General features: G+C 38.2%; 1 protein-coding gene across 3 annotated transcripts in view; it reads left to right on the forward strand.

Annotated features, from left to right (window-relative positions):
- Positions 1-23,219, forward strand: part of RASSF8 (Ras association domain family member 8) — a 129,209-nt gene that overhangs the window by 52,467 nt on the left and 53,523 nt on the right. Inside the window, exon 3 of one of the 3 annotated variants that reach the window (XM_060024468.1) lies at positions 138-222. The exons of the other annotated variants lie outside the window; for them this stretch is intronic. The gene's annotated coding sequence lies outside the window, so the exon portion shown is untranslated. The remainder of the gene's footprint in view (positions 1-137; positions 223-23,219) is intronic. 3 annotated transcript variants of the gene reach the window in all.

A 23,219-nucleotide genomic window follows, 5' to 3' on the forward strand; every position in this document is an offset into this window, starting at 1 on the left:
CAAAATAATGTCACATGGGTGACTTTACCTTAGTTCTGGCACCATCATGCCAGCGTCATTTCGTATTTTCCCTGTGAAGCACCATGGCATCTTGCAAGCATATACATAAAATCTTAATTTTATTTTTTACTTGGAAGGTACTTTGAAGATTCACATTTGAAGCTGAAGAAAGGAAGACGCATTTGGGGACTGATCTGCTCCCTCTAGACTTCTTTCTCTAGGGTAAAAATTCTCTGTTCTTCTCTGTGGTCCCAGTGCTGCCTAGCCCGTAGGTAAAGATCGGTCAAATAGGTAAATACATCTCTTTGTTTGCGGAGCCTGAATTACAACCCAGATCATTTGATTCCCAATCAGCCCAGTGTTCTTCGCTGCACACTGGTACTTCCCCATACTGCAAAATGGATTTACATAGTAGCAAATTCCCAAGGTTTCAAGTTATGTGTCATGTGTAGTTGCCAGCCATTATAATCCCACCGCCACCTCACAAGAAAGCCAAGCTCACCAGCGTGTTAGGACAAGGGGACTATCTGGGCTGAGAACCGATGGATATATTAGGATATTCTTGAATAAATTTTAATCCCTTCCTCGAGATGGATGGCACTTGGTGCTTTTCAGTATGTTGCTCACACTTCTTTTGATCAAACCATGAATCAGCAGATGCTATAGGATTGTAGACTTATTTCCAGAGTAGTGTTTCTAAGCAGGAGAGGTTCCTCTACCAAGAGTGTTTGGGGCATTTGCGATGCCATTTGTGAGGACATTCAATCACTGGTTGCTACAGTGATTGAAGAGGTACTACCAGCAGTTAGTGAATGGGTGACAGACAGGCCAGGCATCCTATCATGCACAGATCAGTCCCACACAAAAAACTTAAGAATGGCCCACTGTGCTTTACCAGTGAAAGTCCACAACTGGACTTAACTTTTTACACACATACACAAAGCACTTTTGCATTGTCTTAAAATACAATTAGTTTCCCAGGAATGAAACTATTATGTAAATTAAGGGAAAGCGTACTTAATGCAGAACTTGAAAAAGAGTTGTCCCCTGACTTAAAAAACTGTGTCCTAGACAGCAGTGCCCCTTGTAGTATTCGAGTTTCCTATCAACGTACATGTTAGCAACCTGCACTTACAACTGTTGGAGTTAGGATGTAGGTGTGAGTATCATCCCTCAGTACCCGTGGGGGGTTGGTTCCAAGGCACGCCTCAGATACCAAAATTTGAGGATGTTGAAGTCCCATAGTTGGCCCTCTGTATCCGTAGTTCTGCATCCACAGGTTCAACCAGCCGTGGATCGTGTAGTACTGTAGTACTTATTGAAAAAAATCTGCATATAAGTGGGCCCACACAGTCAAACTGATGCTGTTCAAGGGTCAACTGTACTTCATTTTGTCTTGTCATTTACGTACTTAAGTTCCTGTCTCTGTTTGTTTTATTTCTCTTCTTTTCTGACTTCTGTGTTGGGAATGGGAGATTTGGAGGTGGAGGAAGCGCGGGTGGAAGCAGTGAGACTCGTCAGGAGGCTATTGGAGTAACTCAGAGGAGAGTATGTATGGCAGGGTGGGTACAGGTGGAGCCAGCAGGATTTCCTGACAGACTGGATGCTGGGTAGTGAGAGAGGGGAGTCAAGATTAACTGGAGGCCTTTTGGCCTAAGCACCTAAAAGGCTGCATTCTGGGTGGTTTGAACTGAGATGAAAGAGTGTGGGTGCGACAGATTAGGGAGGTAAGATCAAGAGTTCCTTTTGAGGCGTGTTGAGTTCAAGTTGCCTACTGGACGTCCAAGTGCCAATGTTGAGTTGGCATCTGGATGTGAGGCTGAAGTGAGCTAAAAATGTGAATGTGGGAATTGTCAAGTGTATGGCATTTCAAGTTGTGGTAAGTTGAATGAGATCACCCAGGGTGTGAATATGGGTAGAAAGAGTAGAGGACCAAGGACAGATTTGGGACACTCAGACAGTAGGAAAGCATAGGGAAGAGGAGGTTGAGAAGGGACACCAGTGAAGACAGAGGAAAACCAGGAGAGCGCCGTGTCCTAGCAGCCAAAAGCAGAAAGTGTATTGGGAGGAGGGGGGGTAACTGACTCTAGATTTAGTGCCATGAAGGTGGTTGGTGACCTTGATGAAGGGGTTTGGTGGAGTATGGGGGTAAGAGCCTGACAGGAACGGGCTCAGTAGAGTGGGAGGTAAGAAAATGAAAAGGGACAAGAAATGAAGGATAGGTAGTGGGTAAAGTGGGAGCAGAAGAAAGCTGTTTTTGTTTTTTGTTGTTGCTGTTTTTCAGATGGTAAGGTAGCTACTGGTTTATTCTCTGATCCAGTATAAAAGTCAGTGGACAGAGTGGTGATGTTGGAGCAGATATGGGCAGGCCGGCACCCTGGTCCCCTACGGGGCTCTTGTGACTGTAGCACTCAGGCAGCTGATTGCCGTAACCCTGGAAGAGCTAACTGATACCTAATAGATTTTGAGGCCCTGGGGCCAGAGGCTTTCTCACTCACTAGTGTTTCTTTTTTGTTTAGGAAAGTTGGTCAGCCACCAAACAAGAGCTTAGATTTTAGCCAGAAACTAAATTAGAAATCATTGGAAAATTAGAAGGGAAGGTAGAACCAGTCGCTTCTCCTTAGGCAGTGACCAGAGAGCAGCTAAAGTTTTTCCTTCCCGTCCACTGGGACCATCCCGTCCACTGGGACCTTCCCGTCCACTGGGACCCGTCCACTGGGACCGTTTTGACTTGCAGGCAGAATGGTGCAAGGTCTTTAGAATAAGTAAAGTGAGGCACCTAGGAGGGCGCAACATGTAAGGATGCACTCACTCTCAGAGGCGTGCAGGTAGTATTGGCACTTGACAGTGATGCCTCCTTACATTGTGTGCCTTGCTTGCCACCCCTGAATTCCCCCAGCCCTGAGAATGGGCACTGTGATTTGTTCAAGGGACAGTAGGAAGGCTCTTTGCCCTAATTATCTCTTCTCATACTACCAGTTGGAGATGAATTTAATGTGCTTTAGTTAGTCAGTCTTCCTCTTCCCCCTTAACGTCTAGTCGACTTCATCCACTGGAACCGACATAAAGAGGACTTGATGAAGAAGAGAAGTGTTTCTGGGCTGCAAAATGCTGTTGTTGGTGATGGCAGAGCAGGAGATAGTTGATTGGAGCCTTTGGATAGACAAGGGGCAACATAAGGGACTGTTGGATCCCTACGAGGCCAGGGTACAGGGACTGGGAATACAAGGGAGACGGTTAGGATCAATCCTGTTTATGAAGACTGGAATAGATTAGTTAGATAGTTCCCAGATGAGCAATATTATTTTTGATAGTGGTAGTTACTCTCCTAGGCCCTTGCTTCCTTTTTACGTCCAATCCCACAAGCACCTGAGTCAAATAAATGTGATGACATGATTAATTAAGTAATAAATGGAGATGACCCATGGACTTCTGTTTAAATCTAGTGTCTTTAAAGGTTTTGTTATCATACATGTAGCAATAGTAGGCCTTTAGGAGATGCTTTTTGAGACAAGTATATATTCTGCTTAATTGTTTATTTTATTAGATGGTAGAGTATATATTAATTCAAGGTTGCAGACTGCCTAGATTCAGGTCTTGGCTTTTCCCCTCATGAGGTGTGTGATCTTGGGCAAGTTTTAAAACTTCTCTGTGGCATGGTTTCCTCTTCTAAAAAGTAGGGACAATAATAGTACCAGTCTCTAAAGATTATTATGAGAATTAAATAAATTGATACATTCAAAGCACTTAGCACTTGTTAATACTTTAAGAAAAACCGTCAGGCATTTCATATTTTAAAAGTGAGGAAACTCAATCTCCGCTTCTTCCCCAAATAGCATTATAACCGGCAATGAATGCTTGAGTGTTGGCTCTGTGAACTGTAGTTATTTAGCCTTTTTTCAATGGCTGTAAACAGCTTCTTGTATTTCTGAAGATGGAGGAATAGAAGACATCTTCCCATCTGGCCTCATGTCTATATATATCACTCTTGACACCTAAACATAACTGTGCTCATATATTATTTTGTTATTTATTTATATCTTTACTAATCATGTGAGTGAGTTGGATTTTTAAAAATGGGTGGGGCCTATGATTAGTATCCAGATTTGTTTCTTCTTGGGCGTTCTTTGTCCATGATATTTCATTTCATGTGTTTGTCCATCTTCATGCTCGGTCCCTCCACCCAGATTTATAGAACCAAATTAAAGGAAACTATCTCCAGAATTTAAAAAAAAGGTGAGATTTCCGTGCAGTCAGTAGCCTGTTATCCACAGGGCCTGTGTTGGCATGGTCTCGCCCTCAGGGAGCTTGGCAGTTGTGCCCAGTAATGAGAGCAGACTTATTCTTGTGTGGTGTGCCCACGGCACTGCCCTCCCAGCTTCTCTCCTGTTCCCAGTAATCCAAGTCTGTTTCATACACCCATGGTAAGGTGTGGCTTCGCTAGCAATAGTCACCTGGTGGGACAGCATTTTAGCGTTTGTATAACACTTTGAAGTAGAAGAGTCTAGTTTGATGCGCACAGCAAACTAAAGAGGGAAATAGTCTTATGAGTATTCTGCAGATGGAGAGATGAGCATCCAGGAGTTTAAGGAAGTTCAGGGTTAAAAGGTTAAAATAAGTAGTGAACCAAGGTCTGCTGACTCTTTAAATCCTATGTCCTTCCATTTTCATTGCTTTCCAATCAGATTCACTCAGGCTCAGTAAAATAATATACTGTAATAAGACCTGGAGTAGTAGCCAACCCTATTAATTAGAAATCATAATCATGGAGTCAGAATTTCAAGCAATATTGTAATATTTGACACTGTTTTTAGCTGTTGAAAACTACTTTTTATAATAAAAGGATCTAGTTTCCTTTTAGTGATACTGTTCATTCTCCTGGTTATATATCATAAGCATTTTCTATCTAGCTTTAAAATTTTAAAGGTCTTTTCTTCATTATATATATATACTTTGTCATTAAAGTAGATTTCATGTTGGTTGAAGTCTGTTTTCTTTCACTGCAGCTGGTGTTGAGTAGGCCTAGATTAAGACTGAAATTCTTAGAAGAGTGTGATTACCAGTTCCTATCCCATACTTGGTAGGTAGGTGAGTGGTCCCAGGAAGAGTAAAAAGGTTCTATTTTTGTAACCATTATTTTCCTAAACCTCATTCTGAGTAAATGGCACATTTCTGTATTGCGTGGACAGACCTCAGACCTGTTGCGTTGGTTTGGGGAGTATGAGAGGATGGCCCTGGCCCTTGGTTGCTTCATGGAGTTGTGTCCGTGTGCCCTGCGTGAGCTGCCGGTGCCTCTGCTCAGCAGATGCAGCCACAGCTGGCTGGTGCCGTAAATCCAGTGACTTGCTGAGTGAGAGCTCACTCACCACAGCAGCAGATTTGGTCAGGGACCTGCCTTTCAAGATCACATTCAGTGATCGGTCACTAATGAGCCCTGAAAGACTCAAACTCCTATAACATGACTAATAGTAGCTATTTTAAAGTAATTACTGCATGCCAGGTTGTATTTAAGTCTTCATGTTCATTGTAACTTAGCTCTGACGAGTTTAAGGATTATTATTCCCATTTTAGAGCCAGGGAAGCTAGTAATCTGTCTAAGGTCATACACCTAATATGTAGAGAGGTCAGGATTTGAACCCAGGGCTGTCTGACCACTAAAATGTGTTCTTAACCAACAGCTTCCGTAGGAGGGATGGTGAAATATGTCACGTGTGTTCATAGCAGACATAATTAATTGATTGTGGTATGTGTTTATGTTGAGCCCGATAATCCTTTTCAGCATTGCGTCCTTGGCATCTGTAGTCCAACAGCCTTAGAAGGCAAGATAAAACATATGTGCTGTCCTTAACTGCAAATGTGCCTGTATTAACTTTCTCCTAAATTCCAGTGGTGTGTTGAGATTGGGCTCATTTTGCTTTTGGGAAATAATAAATAAGGTAGATAATTGCTGTATTTTATAGGAGGAACAAACATGCAGTATTTTTCTATAGAAGTCTTGATTGAAGTGGAAAATTGAATTTAATACAGGTTAAATTCCATTTTAAATAACATAAAATCATCTCCATGTCAAAAAATGTAAAACAAGTTGATTACTGATTTATGTTTATTTATTTGAAATTTTTCTCAAATGGATATTTGAAATAAAAGAACAAATTTTGACAGTGCTCATGGAGTTTGTTATCGTGAAATTAGATTTTTAAATTTTTTTTACAATCAGCAAAAACTGGCTGTGGAGTCTTCATTAAATTTTAATCATAGATCAAAGTACTAATCCTTCAAGAATCGAATTTAAAACTCTGTGTTTTGGTTAAAATTGTGGAAATTATTAGGATTACAGCTTTAGTTAGTCAGTCCTTTTTCCTTTCGACCTTACTACTACTTCAGCTGAAGACAGTGTTTTCTTTTTCAAATTCCACATATGGTCAGATAGACATTCCAGTGTCTCTTCTGACCCCTTGATATAAAGGGGCTCCACCCAACTGCGGGATTATTGAAGAGCATCTTTTTTTAAAAAAATAAATTTATTTATTTTATTTATTTATTTTTGGCTGCGTTGGGTCTTTGTTGCTGCGCTTGTGCTTTCTCTGGTTGCGGCAAGCGAGGGCTACTCTTCATTGTGGTGCACAGGCTTCTCATTGCGGTGGCTTCTCTTGTTGCGGAGCACGGGCTCTAGGTGCGCAGGCTTCAGTAGTTGTGGCACGAGGGCTCAGTAGTTGTGGCTCGCGGGCTCTAGAGCGCAGGCTCAGTAGTTGTGGCTCATGGGCTTAGTTGCTCCGCAGCGTGTGGGATCTTCCCGGACCAGGGCTTGAACCCATGTCCCCTGCATTGGCAGGCGGTTTCTTAACCACTGTGCCACCAGGGAAACCCCTGAAGAGCATCTTGACACAGGATTTTCAGGGTCAGTTTTTGAGCCAAAGACCAGTAATACCTACAATATTAAACTGTCATTCCTGTCTGCTGCTTAGTGTTCACACTTCTAGAAAATGCACTCTTCATTTTTCTCCTCTGAAATATGAGACACAAAACTGAGAAATAGAAAATAATTTATGTCAAAATATGTATTCATAGATAGGCCATTCTACCAGCAAAGAGATTACGGTGAGATTTTATCCAAATTCATGTGTAAGATCATGGAAAATTGCTTATCTTTTGTGTGTATCTTTAAAGTTAAGTAACATTATACTTTGTTACCTATCTCAGTTTGCAGAGAAATGAAAATTTTCCATATTTATTTTCATAGTGATGTTGTTAGGAGAAGAGAATATATAATAGCTAAAGTTAGATGATCCATTATTGTGTTAATACGAAATGCTGATTTGAATGTGCTTTTTGGAAAAATGAATGAGATTAAGAGAAATAACTCATTAGTTGTGTTTCTTTAGTCACTCTGCTTTTTCTCAGTAGTACCATTTCTGTTTTTTCTTTTTTTTAAATTTTATTTATTTTTTTGGCTGTGTTGGGTCTTCGTTGCTGCGCACAGGCTTTCTCTAGTTGCGGTGAGCAGGAGCTACTCTTTGTTGTGGTGCGTGGGCTTCTCATTGCAGTGGCTTCTCTTGTTGCAGAGCACGGGCTCTAGGCGCGTGGGCTTCAGTAGTTGTAGCACGTGGGCTCAGTAGTTGTGGCACACGGGCTCTAGAGTGCAGGCTCAGTATTTGTGGAGCACAGGCTTAGTTGCTCCATGGCATGTGGGATCTTCCCAGACCAGGGATCGAGCCTATGTCCCCTGAATTGGCAGGCAGATTCTTATCCACTGTGCCACCAGGGAAGTCCCTACCGTTTGTTTTTTCTTTATTGATAAGGTTCTAGCTACTCATACTTTAAAAACAGAAGATAGTACTTCTCTGTAACACCGTGACCACAGACCCCACTAACTCTAACTAATGTTTACTTTGAAGTGCTGGTGGCCAGTTGGAGTTTATAATTTGTTACCAAATTACTATTATCTTTGTTTTCATCCTGTATTTTGCCTGTCAGGCAGTCATACTTTCCAAAATTGTAGAGTCAGAACCTTCAACTGAAGAGTTTGTTTAAACTAGAGACAGGAAGAGCCTATTTATCCTTGACACACATGAGAAATTCATTCATTTTCTTTTGTTTTAAACTTTTAAAAGCTGGAAGTTATTAAGGGCAGTTTTGGGGTTTGTTTGATTGATTGGTATTTTTGTTTTGTTTCATTTTTGGATTTTATGACACTGCCTGGTCCTAATGTCTAACCAGTGCTTTTTCTTTGCTTCATGTATAGTGTTCCTTTAGATAAAGAAATAGTTTCTTGCTAAGTTTTACATATCTCAATAATCTTGGACCATGGCTTGCATGTCCAGGATTTTTCATGCAGTGGTACCTTAATTAATCTGCATATTCTTGCTGTCTGTTCCAGAGAGTTGCAGTTTGGGATTTGAGGGGTGGTACAGGGTGGGTGGGTAGAAACGAAGGTGGGCTTTTTTAATGTGTTAATATTTTATGAGGTATAAGTGACACATAGCATTATGTTAGTTTTGGGTGTACAACGTAATGATTTGATATTTGTATGTACTGTGAAATAGTCACTATGGTAAGTTAACACCACCTCCTTAACAAAAATTTTTTTTTCTTGAAATGAGGACTTTTTTTTTTTTTTTTGAGGTGAGGACTTTTAAGGTCTCTCTTAGCGACTTTCAAATATGCCATACAGTATTATTAACTACAGTCACCATACCATACATTATATCCGCATGCTTATTTATTTCATAGCTGGAAGTTTGTGCCTTTTGACCCCCTTCATCCATTTTGCCCACCCCTCCACCTCCTGCCTCTGGCAACCACCAATCTGTTCTCTGTGTCTATAAACTTGGAGTTTTGTTGTTATTCCACATAAAAGTGAGATCATATTATATGTCTTTTTCTCACTTATTTCACTTAGCATAATGCCATCAGGGTGCCTCTTGCAAGTGGCAAGATTTCCTTCCTTTTTATGGCTGAATAATATTCGTGTGTATGTATGGTGTGTGTACATACCACATTTTCTTTACCTGTTCATCCATCGGAGGACCTTTAGGTTGTTTCTATTTCTTGGCCATCATAAATACTGCTACAATGAACATAAGGGTGCATATATCTTTTTGAGTTTGTGTTTTTTCTTCTTCGGATGAATACCCAGAAGTGGAACTGCTGGATTGTATGTACTTCTATTTTTAATTTTTTAAGGAACCTCTGTTTTCCACCAAATTTACATTTCCGCCTACAGTGCATCACCTTTTTTTCCATATCCTCACCAACACTTGTTATTTGTTGTCGTTTTATAATAACCATTCTGACAAGTGTGAGGTGATATCGTGATTTCCATTTGCATTTCCCTGATGATTAGTGCTGTTGAACATTTTTTCATGTGCCTATTGGCAGTCTGCATATTTTCTTTGGAAAAGTGCCTACTCATGTCCACTGCACATTTTTTAATTGGGTTGCTTGGTTTTTTGTTTCTGAATTTTGATTTTGGTTTTGGGGGGTTTTTTTGTTTGTTTTTTGGATATTGAGTTGTATGAGTTCTTTATATATTTTGTATATTAAGCCCCTTATCAGAGGCATATCATTTGCAAATATTTTCTCACATTCAGTAGGTTGCCTTTTAATTTTGTTGAGTTTCCTTTGCTGTGCAGAAGCTTTTTAGTTTGATGTAGCCCTACTTGTTTATTTTTTGCTCTTGTTTCCTTTGCTTTTGGAGTCAGATTCAAAAAAATTATCATCAAAACCAATGTCAGGGAGCTTACTGCCTATGTTTTCTTCTAGGAATTTTATGGTTTTAGGTCTTTCATTCAAATCTTTAATCCACTTTTACTTAATTTTTGTGTATGGTGTAAAATAGTAGTCTGGTTTCATTCTTTTGTATGTGGCTGTCCAGTTTTCCCAAAACCATTTTTTGAACAAACTGTCCTACTTCCATCATATACTATTGGCTCCTTTGTCGTAAATAAATTGACCAATTATGCAAAGGTTTATTTCTGGGCTCTCCCTTCTGCTTCATTGACCTATGTATCTGTTTTTAGTTCAGTACCATACTGTTTCGATTACTATAGCTTTATAGTATAGTTTGAAATCAGGGAGTGTGATGTCTCCAGCTTTGTTCTTCTTTCTCAAGAATGCTTTGACTATGTGGGGTCTTTTGTGGTTCCATACAAATTTTAGGATTGTTTACTTCTATTTCTATGAAAAATACCATTGGGATTTTGATAAGGATTGCATTTACAGAAATCACTAGTAGTATGGAAATTTTAACAATCTTAATTCTTCCAATCCAGGAGCACAGAATATCTTTTCATTTATTGTGTCTTCTTCAATTTTTCATCAATGTCATATAGTTTTCAGTGTACAGTCTTTCACCTCCTTGGTTAAATTTATTCCTATTCTTTCTGATGTGGTTGTAAATGGGATTATTTTCTTAACTTCTCTTTCTGATAGTTCGTTAGGAGAGATCTTTTTTGTTGATATTATTATTATCTACATGTAAGGGTCTTTGAGAAAGACATTTATTAATTTGCTAGGTTCTGTGCATGTTTTATATTGAATGAGAAGATTGTTTTTAGATAATTAGATAAAGTATAAAAATGAGCAAACTTTTTCATAATTTAAGTTTCTTATAAAGTTGTTTGCTGGCAGTTGTTCACGTCAGCCCACTTAATAAGGTGTGAAAATATTTCCTTTTACCCTTTTTTCTTGCTCTATGCTGTTTGATTTGAATCTGTGCTATTATATAAATGTTTATTTATATTTTTTACTCATATTAACAAGACAGAATAAGTAATGAAAATATTATCTGAAGTTCATTCATTAGATGAGGCCATTTCTTTTTTATTCCATTTCTAGTGGTTTGTAAAATTGACTTGATTCTTTTATTTCTCTGCTATATACAAACTAGGCAAGTATTTTCTTCATGAAAGTTCTGGCTTCACATTTTTCATATCTTTAACTGGATTTCTTTTTCCTACAGATGAATAATATTAAATGAGAAAACATCCTTACTTGTTTTTCTTCGGTTTTTCATGTGGTTCTGAAAGCTATAGAGGATTACATAAATAAAATATATATCTTTTAAAACAACTTTTTCTGATTTTTAAAAAAATTACCTCAGTGTAGCTAATTGTTAGTAGGGATATTTATCCTAAGATACACAAAGAATTGGAAAACAATGCTTTCTATTGCTGGATAAGCCTGGGTCCGGTCAGGAGAGAGGCACCACATGTTCATTTGAACAGGGGAAGTTTAAAAGAAAAGACTGTAAATATAACAGGGGTTTGGAACTGAGAGATTGATGAGGTAAAGAGAACTCTGTAGAATACAGAATAGCAGATATAATATGATCTTAATAACCACTTATTGAAGAGGCTGTCCTTTCTCCACTGTACATTCCTGCAACCTTTATCAAAGAAAAAGTGTCCATATGTGCGTGGGTTTATCTCTGGGCTTTCTATCCTGTTCCATTGATCTATCTTTCTGTTTTTGTGCCAGTACCATACTGTCTTGATTACTGTAGCTTTGTAGTATAGTCTGAAGTCAGGGAGCCTGATTCCTCCAGCTCTGTTTTTCGTTTTCAAGATTGCTTTGGCTGCCAACAAACACATGAAAGAATGCTCAACATCATTAATCATTAGACAAATGCAAATCAAAACTACAATGAGATATCATCTCACACCAGTCAGAATGGCCATCATCAAAAAATCTAGAAACAATAAATGCTGGAGAGGGTGTGGAGAGAAGGGAACACTCTTGCACTGCTGGTGGGAATGTGAATTGGTTCAGCCACTATGGAGAACAGTATGGAGGTTCCTTAAAAAACTACAAATAGAATTACCATATGACCCAGCAATCCCACTACTGGGCATATACCCTGAGAAAACCAAAATTCAAAAAGAGTCATGTACCAAAATGTTCATTGCAGCTCTATTTACAATAGCCCGGAGAGGGAAACAACCTAAGTGCCCATCATCGGATGAATGGATAAAGAAGATGTGGCACATATATACAATGGAATATTACTCAGCCATAAAAAGAAATGAAATTGAGCTATTTGTAATGAGGTGGATAGATAGGATAGACCTAGAGTCTGTCATACAGAGTGAAGTAAGTCAGAAAGAGAAGGACAAATACCGTATGCTAACACATATATATGGAATTTAAGAAAAAAAAATGTCATGAAGAACCTAGGGGTAAGACAGGAATAAAGACACAGACCTACTGGAGAACGGACTTGAGGATATGGGGAGGGGGAAGGGTGAGCTGTGACAGGGCGAGAGAGAGGCATGGACATATATACACTAACAAACGTAAGGTAGATAGCTAGTGGGAAGCAGCCGCATAGCACAGGGAGATCAGCTTGGTGCTTTGTGACCACCTGGAGGCGTGGGATAGGGAGGGTGGGAGGGAGGGAGATGCAAGAGGGAAGAGATATGGGAATATATGTATATGTATAACTGATTCACTTTGTCATAAAGCAGAAACTAACACACCATTGTAAAGCAATTATACCCCAATAAAGATGTTAAAAAACAAACAAACAAACAAATATGGATCCCGGCATTAGTAGCCAAACAGAACATGATTTTAATTTCTCAGAGATGATAAAGATATATGGAAACGGAACACTTAAAATTATTTAAATTCAATGACCAGAAATTTCATAGGTAAGGGAGGACCAGCAGAAAGTATCTGTAGGTGAACCCTTGTTGTTCTGGTTGTATCCCACAACTCTCCCAGAGAAACAAGAACATAGAATGGTTACTGGGCTGAACCAAGGATACTGGTCTACCTTCCAAAGAGCCTTTCACTGCATCACTCACTTCATCTGACCCAAGGCCTGATGTCTTGATGTTGGCCCCTTTATAGTCAGTTAATTTATTTAGAATAACTAGTTCATGAGTGGCTTGAGTAGATTTATGCAGAATTGCTCTATAAACCTTTCTTCTCTAAAGAGCTAGACTAAATTCTAGTGAATCTGAACCCCTCTTATATCATGGCAAAGTGCGACTGTTGTCTTCTACCTGATTTGGCTTGGTCATAGTGGTGAAGCTGTCCTTGAATCAAGTCAACATTTCGAAGAGTTCCTTTGGTTATGGGTGGCATGGAATAGACTGCACAAAGGTGACTGGAGAACTGGTCGCCTTAGCCTATTATGTAGTGGCCGTAACTCTTCCTTGGAGAGTGTCTCCATTGGGACCAACAGATCTGCTTGACAGAATTGTTACAGATTACAGTGCACCAGCATTGGTGCTAGCCTGTTCACTGGATTTGAGCAGCATATAGTCTAATGTGGTATGTGCTTTTAAAATAATCTTAGTAATAGCAAAAACATGTTACATAGGGTAATTTTGCTTTTTAAAAACTAAGAGGTAACTATCTCAAGTTCAATGAAAGGTAATCATGAGTGAGCTTAGGATGCGAAACTCATACTTTTTAAAGAAAGTATGGCCATTAAAAATAAGACTTCCGTGTATTATAAACTGATATAGAAGAAATTTCTAAAAGAAGAATTCCAAATATAGTTTGAAAAGTGGCAAAATATAAAAAGGTATATATTTACCAAATTGCCTACCCTAATGGGTTACAGCACCCATCTGCATGTTAAGTATGAAATTATATATTAAAGAAAAATGTAGCCTCATTACTTTGTATTCATAACTCTTAGAAATGGCCTCCCAGAGCAGACCAAATAACATAAATGTTCTTCTGCATAGGCTTATGCGCTGGGGTGGGGGGGCGGGTTGTGAGAGTATCTGTGTGTGTGTGTGTTACTAAATTGAATTTAAAAGATATCTTGAATTTTAAAGATTCCTGATTGTAGAAAACAATTTATCATTTTGCAGAAGGACATTGAATTGTTCTTTTAAAGGAATGTTTGGATTAGGTTAAAAGGTACTACTTAGATTTTAATACCACATTTTAAACTGTGATGTTGTAGATAATTCTCTTATGAAGGGGAATTTAATTTTCTGGATATCCATTGTTTGATAATCGTTTTTAAATTGTGTCTCTGGAGGTGCCTCGGGGCTATAGTTTAAAATTTACAGCTTTCTGACATTTGTCTAAGATGTAACAGGAAAAACATAAAGATCTCATTTGGTGTATACTACAAGTATATTCTTGTGGTAAAAGAATGAATATTACCTTACATGGAAAAAGCAATAAGTTGAGGATCTTAAATCCTTCTGCTGGATTATCTGGATGGGCCCTAATGCAATCATATCTATCCCTGTAAGAGAGAGGCAGAGGGAATTTTTGAGACAGAAGATGATGAGTCAGTGGGACCATGGAGGCAGAGACAGTAGTGAGGTGGTCACAAGGCAAGGAATGCCTGGAGCCACCAGAAGTTTGAGGAAGCAAGGAAAGAATTCTCTCCTAGAACCTTTGGAGGTAGCATGGCTCAGCTGATACATTCATTCTGGTGCAAAATCAAAACTGATTTTGGACTTCTGACCCCCAGAACTGTAAGAGAAAATTCTTTGTTGTTCACTTAGTGCATGGACTGAGTGTTTGTTTCCCCCTAAAATTGATGTGTTGAGATCTCACCCCAATGTAATGGTATTTGGAGGTGAGACCTTTGGGAGTTAATTAGGTTTAGATGAGGTCATGAGGGTAGAGCTCTTATGATGGATTAGTGGTTGTATAAGAAGAGACCAGAGAGCTAGTTATCTTTCTCTCGGTCATGTGAGGATACAACAAGAACGTGACCATCTACAAACCAGGAAGTGGGCCCTCATTAGGCAACAGATCTGCTGGCATCTTGATCTTGGACCTCCCAGCCTCCAGAACTGTGAGAAGTAAATGTTTATTGTTTAAGTCATCCAGTCTATGGTATTTTGTTACAGCAGCCTGAACTAAAATACTAAGTAATGAAACAAATGTAAAAATAAAATGTAGATATAAGATAAATCAACCATAAGAGAAAATATTTTACAAAGAGAATGACAATTATATTTTAAAAGACAGTATTGTATTTATTGATAAGAGATAATGAGACAAGCATTTTCCTACACTGCAAGGTGGAACAAGATTATGGAGCTAAATATTAGACACTATTTTCAAAGAAAGTTTAAGGTAAAAAATATGACTACCACATAATCCTAAGTAAAAACAGGATTGATATTTTTTTAACATGATGAACCAAATTTTAAGTATCTAGTTATCTATTCATAGAAAAAGAAATGTGAAATAAAAAGCAGCCTGTGGAGCAAATTTGCCTTTATTTAATCCTTGCTTTTCCACTTCTTAGCTATGCAACCTTGGGCAAATCAGTGAAACTTCCTGGGCCTCTGTTTCCATCTATAAAATGAGCATGATAAAGCAACCTATGCAATTTACAGAGGACTAAATGTGTTAATATTTTCTGAGCACTCAAAACAATGACTAGCATATTCTAAGTGTGCAGTATACATTACTTAGGTTTTTGTTTGTGTATAATGTATAATGGAATAAAAACTTTTCAATCTAGGAGAGTTCTTCACCTGGTTACTTCAAAAGCCATTTCCTTCTTCCTGCACTTGAAATACAGATACTGAAGAAAGGCTCCACTTTCAGAATGGCAGACCTGCCCCACAGCAAAACAAGCATAACTGGTAGAAACTATTAAAAACAAAAATTACACATCATCCAAAACGAAAATAAATAAAGAAACACAAGCTTTAAATGATATATTAAACAAGATGGACTTAATTGATATTTATAGGATATTCCATCCAAAAACAAGAGAATACACTTTCTTCTCAAGTGCTCAAGGAACTTTCTCCAGGATATATCATATCTTGGATCACAAATCAAGCCTTGGTAAATTTAAAACACTTGAAATTGTATCAAGTATCTTTTCCCACCACAATGCTATGAGACTAGATAATAATTACAGGGGAAAAGTCTGTAAAAAATACAAACACGTGGAGGCTAAACAATACACTGCTAAATAACCAAGGGATCACTGAAGAAATCAAAGAGGAAATCAAAAAATACCTAGAAACAAATGACAATGAAAACACGAAGACCCAAAACCTATGGGATGCAGCAAAAGCAGTTCGAAGAGGGAAGTTTACAGAAATACAATCCTACCTCAGGAAATAAGAAACATCTCAAATAAACAACCTAACCTTACACCTGAAGCAATTAAAGAAAGAAGAAGAACAACAACAAAAAAAACCCAGAGTTAGCAGAAGGAAAGAAATCATAAAGATCAGATCAGAAATAAATGAAAAGAAGTGAAGGAAACGATACCAAAGATCAATAAAACTAAAAGCTGGTTCTTTGAGAAGATAAACAAAATTGATAAACCATTAGCCAGACTCACCAAGAAAAAAAGGGAGAAGACTCAAAGCAATAGAATTAGAAATGAAAAAGGAGAAGTAACAACTGACACTGCAGAAATACAAAGGATCATGAGAGATTACTACAAGCATCTCTATGCCAATAAAATGGACAACCTGGAAGAAATGGACAAATTCTTAGAAAAGCACAACCTTCCGAGACTGAACCAGGAAGAAATAGAAAATATGAACAGACCAATCACAAGCATTGAAATTGAGACAGTGATAAAAAATCTTCCAACAACCAAAAGCCCAGGACCAGATGGCTTCACAGGTGAATTCTGTCAAACATTTAGAGAAGAGCTATCACCTATCCTTCTCAAACTCTTCCAAAATATAGCAGAGGGAGGAACACTCCCAAACTCATTCTACGAGGCCACCATCACCCTGATACCAAAACCAGACAAAGATGTCACAAAGAAAGAAAACTACAGGCCAATATCACTGGTGAGCATAGATGCAAAAATCCTCAACAGAATACTAGCAAACAGAATCCAAGAGCACATTAAACGGATCATGCACCATGATCAAGTGGGGTTTATGCCAGGAAAGCAAGGATTCTTCAATATATGCAAATCAATCAATGTGATACACCATATTAACAAATTGAAGGATAAAAACCATGTGATCGTCTCAATAGATGCAGAAAAAACTTTCGACAAAATTCAACACCCATTTTGTGGTAAAAGCCCTCCAGAAAGTAGGCATAGAGGGAATTTACCTCAACATACTATAGGCCATATATGACAAACCCACAGCCAACATCGTTCTCAATAGTGAAAAACTGAAACCACTTCCTCTAAGATCAGGCACAAGACAAGGATGTCCACTCTCACCACTATTTTTCAACATAGTTTTGGAAGTTTTAGCCACAGCAACCAGAAAAGAAAAAGAAATAAAAGGAATCCAAATTGGAAAAGAAGAAGTAAAGCTGTCACTGTTTGCAGATGACATGATACTATACGTAGAGAATCCTAAAGGTGCTGCCAGAAAACTTCTAGAGCTAATCAATGAATTCGGTAAAGTAGCAGGATACAAAATTAATGCACAGAAATCCCTTGCATTCCTATACACTAATGATGAAAAAACTGAAAGAGAAATTAAGGAAACACTCCCATTTACTATTGCAACAACAAGAATAAATACCTACGAATAAACCTACCTAAGGAGACAAAAGACGTATAGGCAGAAAACTATAAGACACTGAAGAAAGAAATTAAACATGATACAAACAGATGGAGAGATACACCATGTTCTTGGATTGGAAGAATCAACATTGTGAAAATGACTATAGTACCCAAAGCAATCTAAAGATTCAATGCAATCCCTATCAAACTAGCAATGGCATTTTTCACAGAACTGCAACAAAAAAATTCACAAGTTGTGTGGAAACACAAAAGACTCCAAATAGCCAAAGCAGTCTTGAGAAAGAAAAATGGAACTGGAGGAATCAGGCTCCTGGACTTCAGACTATACTACAAAGCTACAGTAATCAAGACAGCATGGTACTGGCACAAAAACAAAAATATATATCAGTGGACCAGGATAGAAAACCCAGAGATAAACCCATGCACCTATGGTCACCTTATTTTTGATAAAGGAGGCAAGAATATACAATGGAGAAAGGACAGCCTCTTCAATAAGTGGTTCTGGAAAAACTGGACAGCTACATGTAAAAGAATGAAATTAGAACATTCCCTAACACCATACACAAAAATAATCTCAAAATGGCTTAAAGGCGTAAGTGTAAGGCCAGACACTATAACACTCTTAGAGGAAAACATACACAGAACTCTCTGTGACATAAATCACAGCAAGATCCTCTCTGACCCACCTCCTAGAGAAGTGGAAATAAAAACAAAAGTAAACAAATGGGACCTAATGAAACGTAAAAGCTTTTGCACAGCAAAAGAAACCATAAGCAAGACGAAAAGACCTCAGAAATGGGAGACCCTCCGAATGGGAGACAGTATTTGCAAATGAAGCAACTGAGAAAGGATTAATCTCCAAAATTTACAAGCAGCTCATGCAGCTCAATATCAAAAAAACAAACAACCCAGTCCAAAAATGGGCAGAAGACCTAAATAGACATTTCTCCAAAGAAGATATACAGATTGCCAACAACACATGAAAGGATGCTCAGCATGACTAATCATTAGAGAGATGCAAATCAAAACTACAATGAGGTATCACCTCACACCAGTCAGAATGGCCATCATCAAAAAATCTACAAACAATAAATGCTGGAGAGGGTGTGGAGAAAAGGGAACCCTCTTGCATTGTTGGTGGGAATGTAAACTGATACAGCCACTATGGAGAACAGTATGGAGGTTCCTTAAAAAACTAAAAATAGAACTACCATATGACCTAGCAATCCCACTAGTGGGCATATACCCTGAGAAAACCATAAATCAAAGCGTCATGTACCAAAATGTTCATTGCAGCTCTATTTACAATAGCCAGTATATGGTAGCAACCTACGTGTCCATCAACAGATGAATGGATAAGGAAGATGTGGCACATATATACAATGGAATATTACTCAGCCATAAAAAGAAACGAAATTGAGTTATTTGTAGTGAGGTGGATGGACCTAGGGTCTGTCATACAGAGTAAAGTAAGTCAGAAAGAGAAAAACAAATACCGTATGCTAACACATATATATGAAATCTCAAAAAAAAAAAAAAGCTCTGAAGAACCTAGGGGCAGGACAGGAATAAAGATGCAGACGTAGAGAATGGAGTTGAGGAAATGGGGAGGGGGAAGGGTAAGCTGGGACGAAGTGAGAGAGTTGCACTGACATATATACACTACCAAATGTAAAATAGCTAGGTAGTGGCAAGCAGCCGCATAGCACAGGGAGATCAGCTTGGTGCTTTGTGGCCACCTAGAGGGGTGGGATAGGGAGGGTGGGAGGGAGATGCAAGAGGGAGGGGGTATGGGGATATATGTGTATGTATAAGTGATTCACTTTGTTATAAAGCAGAAACTAGCACACCATTGTAAAGCAATTATACTCCAATAAAGATGTTAAAAAAATAAAGAACTGCCCAAATCTCTCCAAAAATAAATAAATAAATAAAATAAAAATTAAAGTCACTGGGTATTGCCCCACTGATACATACCAAATTAAGAAACATTTATCCAAGAAACTGCTAACATTTGGTAAGAACACCAGTATGTCAGCAAAGCCATGATCTGCTCCTACCTTCCACCACTGCCCCCAGCTTAGCATTAAAATAGCTCTACTTTCAACAGGTGTGGCTAAGAAAATGGGCTCCCTCTCCTTTCATCTTCCAGTGAAAGGATAGCATGTCTTACCTGGAGGGTGGGCTGCCAGCACCTCTCATCCCCTCCCACATCGAGTTACAGAGGCTGGATTCCTGGTGAGTGCAGCCAAGAGGTCAGGAGCTCCGTCACCCAGCCCCTACTGATAGAATGGAGATTCCATTGCAGGTATGGCAGCCTAGAATACTGGCGCTCCAGTTGCTCCCACCCTGTCTTGCTTGAAGGGCAGAAGTTCCCCACTGGGAGAGGCAAGCCAAGGAGACCAGAGGCTACTGCTTCCACTCAGCCCCTGGAGCAGTGTCTCAGAGATTTTGCCTAGGGGAAGGGGCAGCTATAACAACAGAGAGCTTCAAAGCTCTCCCCAAAGAAACTGATTTGAAACAGAGTGTGGGGAAGTTTAAGTTTCAGGACGCTCTCAAAAACAATGGAAATCTCTAGAGTAAGCAAAAAAAAGGAGCCTGGTATATCCTTGTAAAAGCAGAATGCTAAACCATAGGCCAGCTACTTCACAAAAGAGAACCAGGGAAAGAGCTAAGAAAAGCCTTCCTGAAGTCAGAAAAAACCTCAAAGACTGGCCAAAAAAACTGCTACTGCCCACACTTAATTGCATCAGACTGTGAAACAACCTATGCCCCAGAGCATTGTTTACAACAGTAGAGCAATCAGCCAGCAATTCCTTAAGCCAAAGAGCTAAGTAGATACCTTAATAGAGGTAAGGGAAAGAGATGGGCAAAGAGAGCTCTGCTAACATGACACTCATTCCCTGGTGACTGTGTGCATGCCCTAGACTGTACCTCTGAGGAGCAACAGCCAAGGCTTCACACTGCAGGGGAAATGGACTTTCTGAAACAATTTAGCCAAGTCACTAAACAAACAGCAAACAACAGCAAAACAAAGAAGTCCCCGAGAGAAGGGGAGAGAAACCAGAGTTCATACAATATATTGTGTCCAGTTTTCAAGCAAAAAACTATGAGACATGAAAAGAAATAAGAACTTGTGATTCATACTGTTGGGCGGGGGGGAAGCAGGTAAACTGCCTGTGAGAGAACTCAGATGTTGAATTTAACAGGAAAAGACCTCAAAGCAGCTATTGTAAAGTTATTCAAATCACTAAAGGAAACTATGCTTAATGAAGTAAAGGAAGCTATAATGACACTGTCTCACTAAATTGAGAAAATGAAGAAATAATCAATATAGAAATTATAAGAGAGCCAAATGGAAATTCTAAAGTATAATAAAAAGTACAGTAACCGAAATGAAAAATTCACTAGAGGGGCTCAACAGTTGGTTTGAACTGGCCGAAGCAACTAATGAACTCGAAGATGGATTGACAGAAGATCATGCAATCCAAAAAAAAAAAAATAGAATGAAGAAAAATGGACAGAGTCAGAGAATGGCACTATTGGGGCACCAACATAGGTGTAATGGGAGTACTAGAAGGACAGAGGAAAGACAGAAGAGCAGAAAAAAAGAAAATGGAATTAAATAACAGCTGAAAATATCCCAAGTTTGATGAAAAACATTAATCTATACATCCAACAAGCTTGATGAACAAAAAGAGATCCACACTCAGACACATCATTATAAAATGCAGAAAGACAAAGAAAATCTAAAAGCAGTGAAAAGAAAAACAACCCCTCACTTAGAATGGAATCTCATTAAGATTAATAGCTTACTTCTCATCAGAAACAATGGGGGTCAGAAGGATGATAAAGAAAAAATTGTCAACCAAGAATCTTATGTCCTATAAAAACTGTCTTTCAAAAATAAAGTTGAAATTGACATTTTCAGATTAACAAAATTCAAGAGAATTTTTGCTTACAGATTCGCCTTGCAAGTAATCCTTGGAAGAATTAAAAAAGGAAGGTCTTTTTTTAAAATAAATTAGTAATAACATGAGATTTACACTCAACAAACTTCCAGGTGTACAGTACAGTATTGTTAACTGTAAGTACAATGTTATACAGTAGATTGCTAGAACTTTTTCATCTTGCATGACTGAAATTTTATACTTGTTGAACAGCAGTTCCGTGTTGCCCCCCACCCCATCCCCTGGCAGCCACCATTCTCTGCCTCTATTTGACTACTTTAATTCCTCATATAAGTAGAATCCTGGAGAATTTGTCCTTCTATGACTGCCTCACTTCACTTAATAATGTCCTCCAGGTTCATCCGTGTTGTAACATGACAGGATTTCTTTCTTTTTTTATGGGAGAATAATATTTGGTTGCATGTATATACTACATTTTCTTTATGCATTCATCCATTCACGGACATTTAGATTATTCCAGCTCTTGGCTATTGTGAATAGTGTTGCAGTGGACGTAGGAGTACCAATATCTCTTTGGGATCCTGACTTCAGTTATTTTGGATAAATACCCAGAAATGGGATTGCTGTATCATATTGTAGTTCTATTTTTAAGTTTTGGAGGAACCTCCATACTGTTTTTCATAGAGCCTGCACCATTTCACAGCAGTGCACCCGCCAACAGGGTACAACAGTTGCAGTTTCTCCACGTCCTCACCAACACTTCCTGTTTTTGTTTTGTTTCAATAATCGCCATCCTAAGAGTTGTGAGGTGATGTCTCATTGTGTGAGAGGAAATGTCTCATTTCCATGATTAGTGATGAGCATTTTTTTGTGTATCTGTTGGCCATATGTATGTCCTCTTTGGAAAAATATCTATTCAAGTTTTTTGCCCAGTTTTAAATTAGGTTATTACATTGTTTTTGTTTTTGGTGAGTTATAAGAGTTCCTTATAAATTATGGACATTAAAATCTTATCACATATATGGTTTACAAATATTTTTTCCCATTCTGTAGGTTGCCCTTTCACTCTGTTGACTTTTTCCTTTATTGTACAGAGCTTTTTAGTTTTATGTACTCCCACTTGTCTGTTTTTGCTTTTGTTGCCTGTGATTTTGGTGCCATATCTAAATTATTGCCAAGCCTAATGTCATGAAACTTCCATCATGTTACCTTCTAAGAATTTTACAGTTTCAGGTCTTACATTTACATCTGTAATTCATTTTGAGTTGATTTTTGTGTATGTTGTAAATTGGGTGTCCAATTTCATTTCTTTACTTGTGGATATATTATAATATGTTGTTAAAATCACAAAGTGTGATGCCTCCACCTTTGTTCTTCTTTCTCAAGATTTTTTTTTTTTTTGGCTATTTGTGGTTATTTGTAGTTCCATATGAATTTTAGGATTTTTTTCTCTCTTTCTGTAAAAAATGTCATTGAGATTTTGATAGGGATTGCATTGAATGTGTATATCACTTTTGATAGTTTGGAAATTTTAACAATATTAAGTGTACTGGTACATGAGCATGGGATGTCTTCCCATTTGTGTATTCTTTAATTTCTTTCATCAGTGTTTTGTCATTTTCAGTATGCAAGACTTTCACCTCTGTGGTTAAGTTAATTCCTAAATATTTTATTCTTTAATGCTATTGTAAATGGGATTGTTTTCTTTATTTATTTTTATGGATAGTTTATTGTTAGTGTATAGAAAACTGATTTTTGCATGTTGGTTTTGTATCCTGCAACTTTACTGAATTTATCTGTTAGTTGTTACAGATTTTTTGTATGAGTGGATTCTTTAGGGTTTTCTACAT

This window comes from Delphinus delphis, chromosome 11 (genome assembly GCF_949987515.2).
Source record: "Delphinus delphis chromosome 11, mDelDel1.2, whole genome shotgun sequence".
NCBI lineage: Eukaryota > Metazoa > Chordata > Mammalia > Artiodactyla > Delphinidae > Delphinus > Delphinus delphis.